This window comes from Heptranchias perlo, chromosome 6 (genome assembly GCF_035084215.1).
Source record: "Heptranchias perlo isolate sHepPer1 chromosome 6, sHepPer1.hap1, whole genome shotgun sequence".
Classification (NCBI taxonomy): domain Eukaryota; kingdom Metazoa; phylum Chordata; class Chondrichthyes; order Hexanchiformes; family Hexanchidae; genus Heptranchias; species Heptranchias perlo.
In genome coordinates this window covers 44,736,498-44,746,797 of record NC_090330.1, presented here as the reverse complement: position 1 = coordinate 44,746,797, position 10,300 = coordinate 44,736,498, and positions in this window count along the sequence as shown.

The window sequence follows — 10,300 nt, the reverse complement described above, 5'->3', positions numbered from 1 at the left end:
TGACCTCCTCGGAGGGTGAACAGCATCACCAGCCTCGCCGGCCAAGCCGTCCACCTCTGACATGTGGAGCTCCACAAAACAGTGCTGTGACACATTCACCTGCACAGCAGGAGGGAGGGCAACCGCAGAGAGAGATGCGTCGCAGGGGGCACTACCCACGCCACAGGGTCCACAGACCGAGGCTCAGCTTCCTGGACCTCCCTGAGTAGCAGTGCACACGGAGGCTCAGAGACACTCGACACGTAGTCGTGGACATCTGCAGCCTCCTTCATGCCGAGCTGCTCCCGGCTGGCCTGAGCACCATCTTCTTATCTGTCGCTATCAAAGTCACCACTGCCCTCAACAACTTCTCCTCCGCATCCTTCCAGGGTGCCACCGGGGACATCGCCGACGTCTCTCAGTCGTCTCCACAAAAGAGCCCTGCAAATACACCTACACCCACTCTGCAGTGACACAATGGGTGTCATCAGGTGTGGGTCTTCATAGTGATCCTCAGGAAAGGGCATTATTGCACAAACCAGACAAGATTCGCAAAGATGTGGCAGTAGTGGTGACAATATAATATGTAATGTGAGTTGATCAGAAATTAAATATAAGTAAAAACCATGACAAACCCTCAAACACCCTTGTGCATCCCCTTCATGCTCACAACACGTTTGCCTTACGCTTCCTACTGCACATATGTGATGCATGCCCTGTGGCTGCAGCACAGGTAGTGGCAGGTTGAGTGAGGCTGACTGTGAAAAAGATGCATGAGAGGGTGAGTATGAGATAGAGCCATGAGATTGTATGAGGATTGGGTTGAGTGGTAGTGGCGGGATGAGTACTGGCAAGGTGAGTAAGTGCAGGTAAGATGAGGATGAGGTTTGAGTGGGTGTGAGGGGTGATGTGACACAGTAGTGTTGGCAGTGCAGAAGGAGATGTGGGGTGGGGGCGGTGATGTGGCAGACGGAGTGTAGGGGAATGAGTAAGTGTACTCACTTTGGCTGACCTACTTAGGTCATTGCAGTGCCTCCTGCACTGTATGCAGGTGGGCGATATGTTGGTGGTGCAGGTGACCTCCTCTGCCACCTCCTCTGCCACCTGCAGTCCGCCCGACACACAGCTCAGCAGTGGGGAACCCGGAAGACCAGGTAAGTGGATCCAATTAGGCTGCGATCGCGCGCGGGGCAGACTGATTTCGCCAGGCGCGGTAGCCCCCCCGCCGCGAACCCGCAGCCCTGGCAATATCGAGCCCGAGACCTCAGTTTAACATTTAATTGCAGGGTCAAAATCTCCAACCAGGCACTCAACTAGGCTCTGTGAAATTCCTCTCTGACCTCCAAGGATAATTGAGCAAATGCTCCAAGATATCTATCTGACATAATCTATGCTATTCAAGCCTTGCTAGTTACATTCCATACATAAGAACATAAGGGCCTCCAAGGGAGCCACGTTTACTTTTGCTAATCTCTTCCTTTTTACATACTTGTAGAAGCTCTTACAATCTGTTTTTATAATCCTTGCTAGTTTACTCTCATATTCAATTTTCTACCTCATGACACTTCCGTAATTGCAACAACTGTGAGTAATCTTTAATTCCACTCTTAATTAACTATTTGTCCAGCACCGCTTGAAGAGTAATTTATTTGGCATTAGCTGTTTCTGATGGAAGTAAAATTACTCCAGTTTTCTTATATACACTATAGTCATAAGCTTATGATCAGATCAGATTTTGTCAGAACCAAAGAGAGGAAATATTATTACTGGACCATTAAATTATTCCTATGGCATTTAAGCATTATTGTGACACATCAAGATACAAACTAAATTTACTACAGTTTTTAATAGTGATGTACATTTAAATAAGGGGCTTTACTGAAAATGTGTCAAAGGACTTTAATGTAAAGGTTAGTTAGGTCAACAAAAGGTACTGTTTTTACTGCTAAAATTTAAAGAAAAGTAAACTCCCAACCACATAAAGGCTGTAAATGATTCATAAGGTAAACTTAACTTTTTATATAACCTCTAACCGTCTAGTAGTAGTCATTAAATTTCCAACTAGAAGATTGTGAGCTTCAATTGCTGCTTTCACTGATAGTCATGTTTAGTTACCTCAGCAGCACACATACTGTTAGTTGGTTATGAACGGTAATAATAACAGTTGGAGAATTTCATGACCCCAGCCATTCCTGCTGGGAAAAGGTGTCAATGGGAGGCAGCAACACATATCATAATTTTATCGACATAATTAATATGATTTCCATTTTTTCAATTGTAAAAGAGTAAAAATATCATCATATATATAATTTTCAATTTGATTTTGCATTTATTTTAAATCATTTGCACTATTCAAATCTGCTCCAATATCTACAGGTATCACTAAAACTAATCACTGGATAATCTTGCTCCACTAAGTCAGGAAGTGATCGATATTCCCGTGATTCCATAATTACACTTTGTGAAAAACCCATATTATTGATATACAATGGTGTTGTCTTTGGGAGGTATACAAAAGGAAGTTTTGATAGGTGGCCTCCATTAGAGAGAGACTATTAAATTTTGCTTATAGTGGAAGTTTTGGTGCATAAAAAGAATCTATTGGACATGAATTAAGCAGCATATAATACTGTAGCCAAGTTGTTCCAAGTACAGCTACAATACTGGCATCTATCCGACAATGTGGAAAATTGCCCAGGTATGTCCTGTCCACAAAATGCAGGACAAATCCAATCAGGCCAATTACAGCCCCATCAGTCTACTCTCAGTCATCAGCAAAGTGATGGAAGGTGTCGTCGACAATGCTATCAAGCGGCACTTACTCACCAATAACCTGCTCACCGATGCTCAGTTTGGGCTCCACCAGAACCACTCTGCTGCAGAACTCATTACAGTCTTGGTCCAAACATGGACAAAAGAGCTGAACTCCAGAGGTGAGGTGAGAATGACTGCCCTTGACATCAAGGCAGCATTTGACCGAGTGTGGCACCAAGGAGCCCTAGTAAAATTGAAGTTAATGGGAATCGGGGAAAACTCTCCAGTGGCTGGAGTCATACCTAGCACAAAGGAAGATGGTAGTGGTTGTTGGAGGCCAATCATCTCAGCCCCAGGACATTGCTGCAGGAGTTCCTCAGGGCAGTGTCCTAGGCCCAACCATCTTCAGCTACTTCATCAATGATCTTCCCTCCATCATAAGGTCAGAAATGGGGATGTTCGCTGATGATTGCTCGGTATTCAGTTCCATTCGCAACCCCTCAAATAATGAAGCAGTCTGTGCCTGCATGCAGCAAGTCCTGGACAACACCAAGGCTTGGGCTCATAAGTGGCAAGTAACATTCGCGCCAGACAAGTGCCAGGCAATGACCATCTCCAACAAGAGAGAATCTAAACACCTCCCCTTGACATTCAACGGCATTACCATCGCCGAATCCCCCACCATCATCATCCTGGAGGTTACCATTGACCAGAAACTTAACTGGACCAGCCATATAAATACTGTGACTACAAGAGCAGGTCAGAGGCTGGGTATTCTGTGGCGAGTGACTCACCTCCTGACTCCCCAAAGCCTTTCCACCATCCACCAGGCACAAGTCAGGAGTGTGATGGAATACTCTCCACTTGCCTGGATGAGTGCAGCTCCAAAAACACTCAAGAAGCTCGACACCATCCAGGACAAAGCAGCCCGCTTGATTGACACCCCATCCACCACCCTAAACATTCACTCCCTTCACCATCGGTGCACAGTGGCTGCAGTGTGTACGGTTCACAGGATGCACTGCAGCAACTCGCCAAGGCTTCTTCGACAGCACCTCCCAAACCCGTGACCTCTACCACCTAGAAGGACAAGAGCAGCAGGTACATGGGAACAACACCACCTGCACGTTCCCCCTAAGTCACACACCATCCCGACTTGGAAATATATCGCCGTTCCTTCATCGTCGCTGGGTCAAAATCCTGGAACTCCCTTCCTAACAGCACTGTGGGAGAACCTTCACCACACGGACTGCAGCGGTTCAAAAAGGCGGCTTACCACCACCTTCTCAAGGGCAATTAGGGATGGGCAATAAATGCTGGCCTTGCCAGCGATGCCCACATCCTATGAACGAATAATAAAAAAATTTGCAGACTCGCATAAGCAGATTGACTAGGATGCTGCCTGTTATGAGGAAATACAAATACCCATATCTAGATCACTCATATGTACTAGTCAACCTCCCATGGCATTGGTCCCGGGGAGTCAAGTCCATAGACGGAACTTTTAACTTTGGCGGGGCTGATCCGCTACCACCCATTTCATGCCCCCCACCGAAGTTAAAAGTTCTGGTGCATATGTAGTCTTCAGGTGAAGTGGAGTTTGAGGCTGTGGGATAATTGCATCAGATATAATTCAGTTGCCATTTTAAATTCTATTCTTATTTTTATAATTTCTTTATAAATTCCATGTCCACATTTATAATGGAAGCTGCCTATGTAAACTTGTCATGCTGTAGTTACAACCCCTTCTCTCTCTCAATCCCCTCTCTTAACCCCCTCTCTCTGTTACCCCCTCTCTCTCAAATGTCACTCTCAGCTCCTCTCCTCTCACCGCGCTCTCTATCTCTTAAGCCTCCCTCCCCTCAATGCCTTTCTATCTTTCTAAACCCCCTTTCTCTCAACTATTACTCTCTTTCAAATCATCTCTCTCAATCACAATTGCTGTCTCCCCCTTTCTCAACCCTCTGTGTTCTCTCTCTCAACCCTTCATTCAACCTTCATTCCTTACCTTATCTCTCACTCAGCCCCTTCTCTCTCACAATCCATTCTCTCTCGCAACCTATCTCTCACACAACCTCTTTGAACGCTCTCTACCTTTCCCTATACCCCCTACATCACTCAAACCTTCCTCTTTGTCTCAACCCTTCTCAACTGTCCCTCTCTCACTGTCTCCTTCTCTCAACCCCCTCTTTCTCATACCTTTCCCTTCTACCCTCTCTTCCTATTTGTTTTCTCAACACGACTTTATTTACTTTAAAAATGTAACCATTTTAAAGGCATCAAATTAGAATGAGAAAAGAGAAAAGAAGCTGTCTGTCTACCTTTTTCCTCTATTCATATCTTTCTCTCTGTTAAGTTCTTTAAGGAGTGACAGATATGCTGGATGGGGGAAATATAGTTGACTTTCAGAAAGCGTTTGATAAGGTGACAGTCTCCTGTGTCTTATCAGGGACGATTAAGGAGTATGGAATTAGGGGGATGCTAACAATTTGTATTAAAAATTGGTTAGAAGGGAGAAAACAGAGTAGGAGTTAAATGCAGTTACTCAGTGTGGTTGGAAGTAGGTAGCAGTGTTCCACAGGGTTCTGTTCTGGGATCGCTCCTGTTCATTTTGTACATCAATGATTTGGATATAGGACTAGAGGGAGCTGTAAGAGGATAGCCATAATATGGTGAAGTGGGCAAAAAATGGAAAATAGAATTTTAATGTTAGTAAATGCGAGGTAGTACATTTTGGTTAAAAAAATAAAGTAATAATTCTAAATTGAACGGGGGAAAGCTGGATGATGCAGACGAGCAGAGGGATTTAGGGCTTTAGGTTCACAGGACCTTGAAAGCAGCACCTCAAGTGGATTAATAAAATAAAAAGCTAATGGAATACTGGGTTTTATGACAAGAGGTATAGAATATAAAAGTGGCGATGTAATGCTGAGCCTATATAAAACTTGAGACTACAGTTCGATTACTGCATGCTGTGGATGGGTGAGTGAGGACTATCAGAATCTCTCAGTGGAATCACACTCCCTTAGGCAATCAGAAGCAAGTCCAAGGCTGTCTATCCACAATGCGGAAAAAAAACAGTTGCAAAATGTCTCTCCCAGCTGCAGTAATCACCACTCAAAACTTTCAGCAATCTTAAGGCTCAAATATTTCTCACTTCTGCCAGTCTCAGTTGTTCCTGGAAACAGCAGTGCCTTTTATTTCTCATTCTAACTTACCCCCAGTACAATGTGAGCATAAAATCAGGACATTCAGGCCTGCCACACCATTGGTCCAGGCGACCTTTATCAATCTGGAGGCCATTATGCATCAACTCACTTGGCATACTGGGCTTCAGAGATAAGCCAGGTCTCGTCTGAGCCAGGCTAGCAGGAACCCCAGGTGTAGGGAATCCCTGACTCTGGCTCCACCTCCTCCTCCCCCTGGTGACATTTACCTTGTAAGGGTTTGGTAGAGGTTCTGCCCATTACCATGCATGTCAGAAAAGGTGGAGAACTGATACTACTAGGTCTCCACAGATTTCTGGTGAGATGGGGGGTTCTGCCAATCTTCCACTGAAGATATGGTGGGAGGCTGGCCGAACCACTGTGGATTCTTAGGCCCTAAACAATTTATGTACTGAGGGAGAACGAATAGCTGATAGAATAGTACCAGGGATGAGGGACTTCAGTTATGTGGAGAGACTGGAGAAGCTGGGATTGTTCTCCTTAGTACAGAGAAGGTTAAGGGGAGATTTAATAGAGGTGTTCAAGATCATGAACGGTCTTGATAGAGTAAATAAGAAGAAAGTGTTTCCAGTGGCAGAAGGGTTGATAACCAAAGGGGACAGATTTAAGGTGATCAGCAAAAGAACCAGAGGGGACATGAGGAAACATTTTTTATGCAGCAAGTTGTAATGCACTGCCTGAAAGGGTGGTGGAAGCCGATTCAATAGTAACTTTCAAAAGAGAATTAGATAAATACTTGAAGGGAAAAAATTTACACGGCTATGGGGAAAGAGCAAAGGAATGGGACTAATTGGATAGCTCTTTCAAAAAGCGGCAGAGGCATGATGGGCCAAATGGCCTCCTCATGTGCTGTACCTACTATGATAAAAATCTTCAGAAAGCATTTTGAGAGAATTGCGGGAGCTTGGGCCAGATTGTGCAATCAGGGTGACTTCACATGGACAAAACCCATAATAAATGTAGATATTTCAATTTATAATGAAAAAAGTTGACACAAGTATGGCAAAAATGTGACAAGAGGAAATCAAGTAGTGCAGACTGGAAGTACATGCAGACATTAGATTTTTAATTTTTGTAGATTGAGAAAAGCAACAGTCTTAACTCTGATCGCTGAAGGACATTATTTTCATCTGTCCAGTCCAAAAAACATCCGTTAACCAATACTCTTTATTTTCTGTCCTTTACCAAACTTCTTACAAAATGCTGTTACATTTCCTTTAATACGGTGTGCCATAACTTTACAACAAGACACGTATCCTTATCAAACACCTTTTGACAATGCAGAGAGACAACAGCCAGACAACATCGACTGTATTTCCTTTATCAAAATGCATTATTCCTTCAAAGAACTCTTATTAAATTTGTCAGACATGACTTGCCTTTCACAAATACATGCTAGCTGTACTAACCCATGTTTTTCTAAGAGAATATTCGTTTTATCCTATATTATGGCTTCTAGAAACTTACCTATTACTGATGTTAGGTTGACTGGTCTGTATATATTCTTTTCCCCTTCTTGAATTCAGGCATTATGTTGCGAGCCCTCCAATCCTCTGACACAACTTTGAAATGCAAGGATGTTTGAAAAGCTGTGGTAGTTCCTATCTGACTTCCTTCAGCATTCTAGGTTATGTACCCTCAGGGCCGTATACCTTTTCTACATTGAGTTCCACCAACTTTTCAGTACTGCTTCCTTATGTATAGTTATCTATCTGATTGCTACACTTCATCCTGTTGTACCATTTCATTCCCACCATCACATCTTTTGAAAGAACTGAGGTAAAGTATTTCTGCCATTCCATAAGGTTTCCTTTTTTGTCTTTAATTGGCTGTACTTTTTCTTTAATTCTTTCACTTTTTATATTTATCAAATTCTATACTATTTCCCCTCATGTTACCTGCCAGTCTTCATAAACCCCGCCTTAGCCTTTCTAATTTTTTTTGCCTCCCTGTTATATTTTCGAAACTCCATTTAATTTTTTTTTATTAGTAGCCCTAGGTTCGCCACTTTTTAAAGTCTCAGTTTAACTTAATTTTTTTCTAATCATCCAAAGAACTTCATATTTTAGTGCCCCCCTTCTGGGAATATGTCTGGTCTGTACCATTGGCATCATCTGTTTGAATGTTTCCTGTTGGTTGTCCACTGTTTTATCTGCCAAAAAAATGTACCAAATAGCTTCCCTCTGTGTTAGAATTTCTACAAGTGTATTCTTTTGGTACAAATCCTACAATTTTGCCCCTTTGTGTAGGACATGGCTAAAAGTGAAAGTTATTGACCAGATTTTACAATCCCTTCTCTTCTAGTGTTAATTTTTTTTTAAAAAATGAGTTACTTGCGATAGTTGGATGCTGTGCTGAATAGTATGAAGGATTTGAACATGCACCCTGCATTTGCTTATGAAAAAAAGCAATTATTTGAGAACCCAGCAAAGAATAATTAACAAAGGAGTTAACCAACTCAGCTGGTTGAGGCTTATTTACAATTATGCATATATATTGCTTTAGCTTAAGAAACAACTTTAAAGGAATATTTTGTACTGTCCTTTATTTTTAATAAAAGTTTATTGAACATATTATCAATGTCTCTGTACTTTTCCGTCTTATTATAACAGCTACAAGTACTAGTTCAGTCCAATAATTTGTCAATTCTTGCCATTAATAAGGTTAAGGAAATAAGGTCTGATTTTTCTGAAAAACCAGAAATAAAATATATTTTTATCCAATACCTGGACATGATGAAATAAATTCTGATGTTGATTTGCTTGCTGGATAAATATGTCTAATGGATCTCTGATTTGTTTATTTTCTGGGAGGGAAAAATCAGTAGGTTAGATTTAATGGGCTCGATTTTCGCGTCAGGTTTCCAGCGGGGGGGCCCGGAAAATCCCGATATCCGGTCACGTGACCGGATCGCGACGAAATCCCGGCCACTTCCGGGTACCGCGCTGACGTGCGGGGCTGCGCGCGCAAGCCCCGCTGGTGGGAATCCCGCAGGCAATTAAAGCCAGCGGGGTTCCACTTGAGAGTACTTACCTTGCTTGTTGAGGTCAGTTAATGAGCTGAATCAGCTGTCAAAAGAGGAAGTGTGGGATTTTAGGTTCAAGGCAGTGAGTTTCACACACTGGGTGCAACAGTCTCTCTCCAACCAGGCGTGTTGCAGCCAGCAGCCTGTGGCAGATGCCAAGGTGCACTCCATGGGGGAGAGCCCTCACCCACGCAGGAGGCCACCGCGTCACATAGGGCAGCCCCTGCCCCCCACCACCCCCCGCCAAGCCAGAGGACAGACCGACACGAAACCGCAGCCCCAGTCCGAGGAACCACCCACCTACCCTGCACAACCCCTCAGACCAACACCTGCCAGATGGGTGGTGTGTGGACACCCTCGGAGGACGAAGAGCATGACCAGCCCCAGCAGCCTCGCAGTCCACGCCGTCCGCCGCAGAGACGTGGAGCCCCCCAACACGGTGTTGTTGCACGCCCACCTGCACAGCAGGAGGGAGGGCTACCGCAGAGAGAGACGCATCGCAGAGGGCACTACCCTCGCCACAGGGTCCACAGACCGAGGCGCAGCTCCCCGGACCTCTCCGAGCAGCAGTGCACAGGGAAGCGCAGATTCGCTCGACATGTAGTCGTGGAGATCTGCAGGCTCTTTCATGCCGAGCTGCTCCTGGCTGGCCCCAGCACCAACTGCTTACCTGTCGCTGTCAAAGTCACCACTGCCCTCCACACCTTCTCCTCCGCATCCTTCCAGGGTGCAGCCGGCTACACCGCCGATGTCTCTCAGTCGTCTGCGCGGACGAGCCCTGCAAATACACCTGCACCTACTCTGCAGTAACACGATGGGTGGCATCAGTGGTGGGTCCTCATAGTGATACCCAGGAGCGGGCATTATTGGACACAACGGACAGGATTCGCGGAGACATGGCAGTGGTGGTGTCAATATAATGTGTGCTGTTTGTTGCTCTGAAATTCAATATAGGTAACACCCATGACAAACCCTCAGACACCCTTGTGCACCCCCTTCATGCTCACGACACGTTTGCCTTATGCTGCCTACTGCACATATGTGATGCATGCCCTGTGGCTGCAGCACAGGTGGTGGCAGGTTGAGTGAGGCTGGCCGTGAGGGAGATGCACGAGAGGGTGAGTATGGGATGGAGCAATGAGATTGTATGAGGATTGGGTCGCGTGTTAGTGGCAGGATGAGTACTGGCGAGGTGAGTAGGTGGAGGTAAGATGAGGATGGGGTTTGAGTGGGTATGAAGGGTGATGTGACAGAGTAGTGTTGGCGGTGCCGAAGGAGATGTGGGGTGGGGGCAGTGTTGTGGCAGATGGAGTGT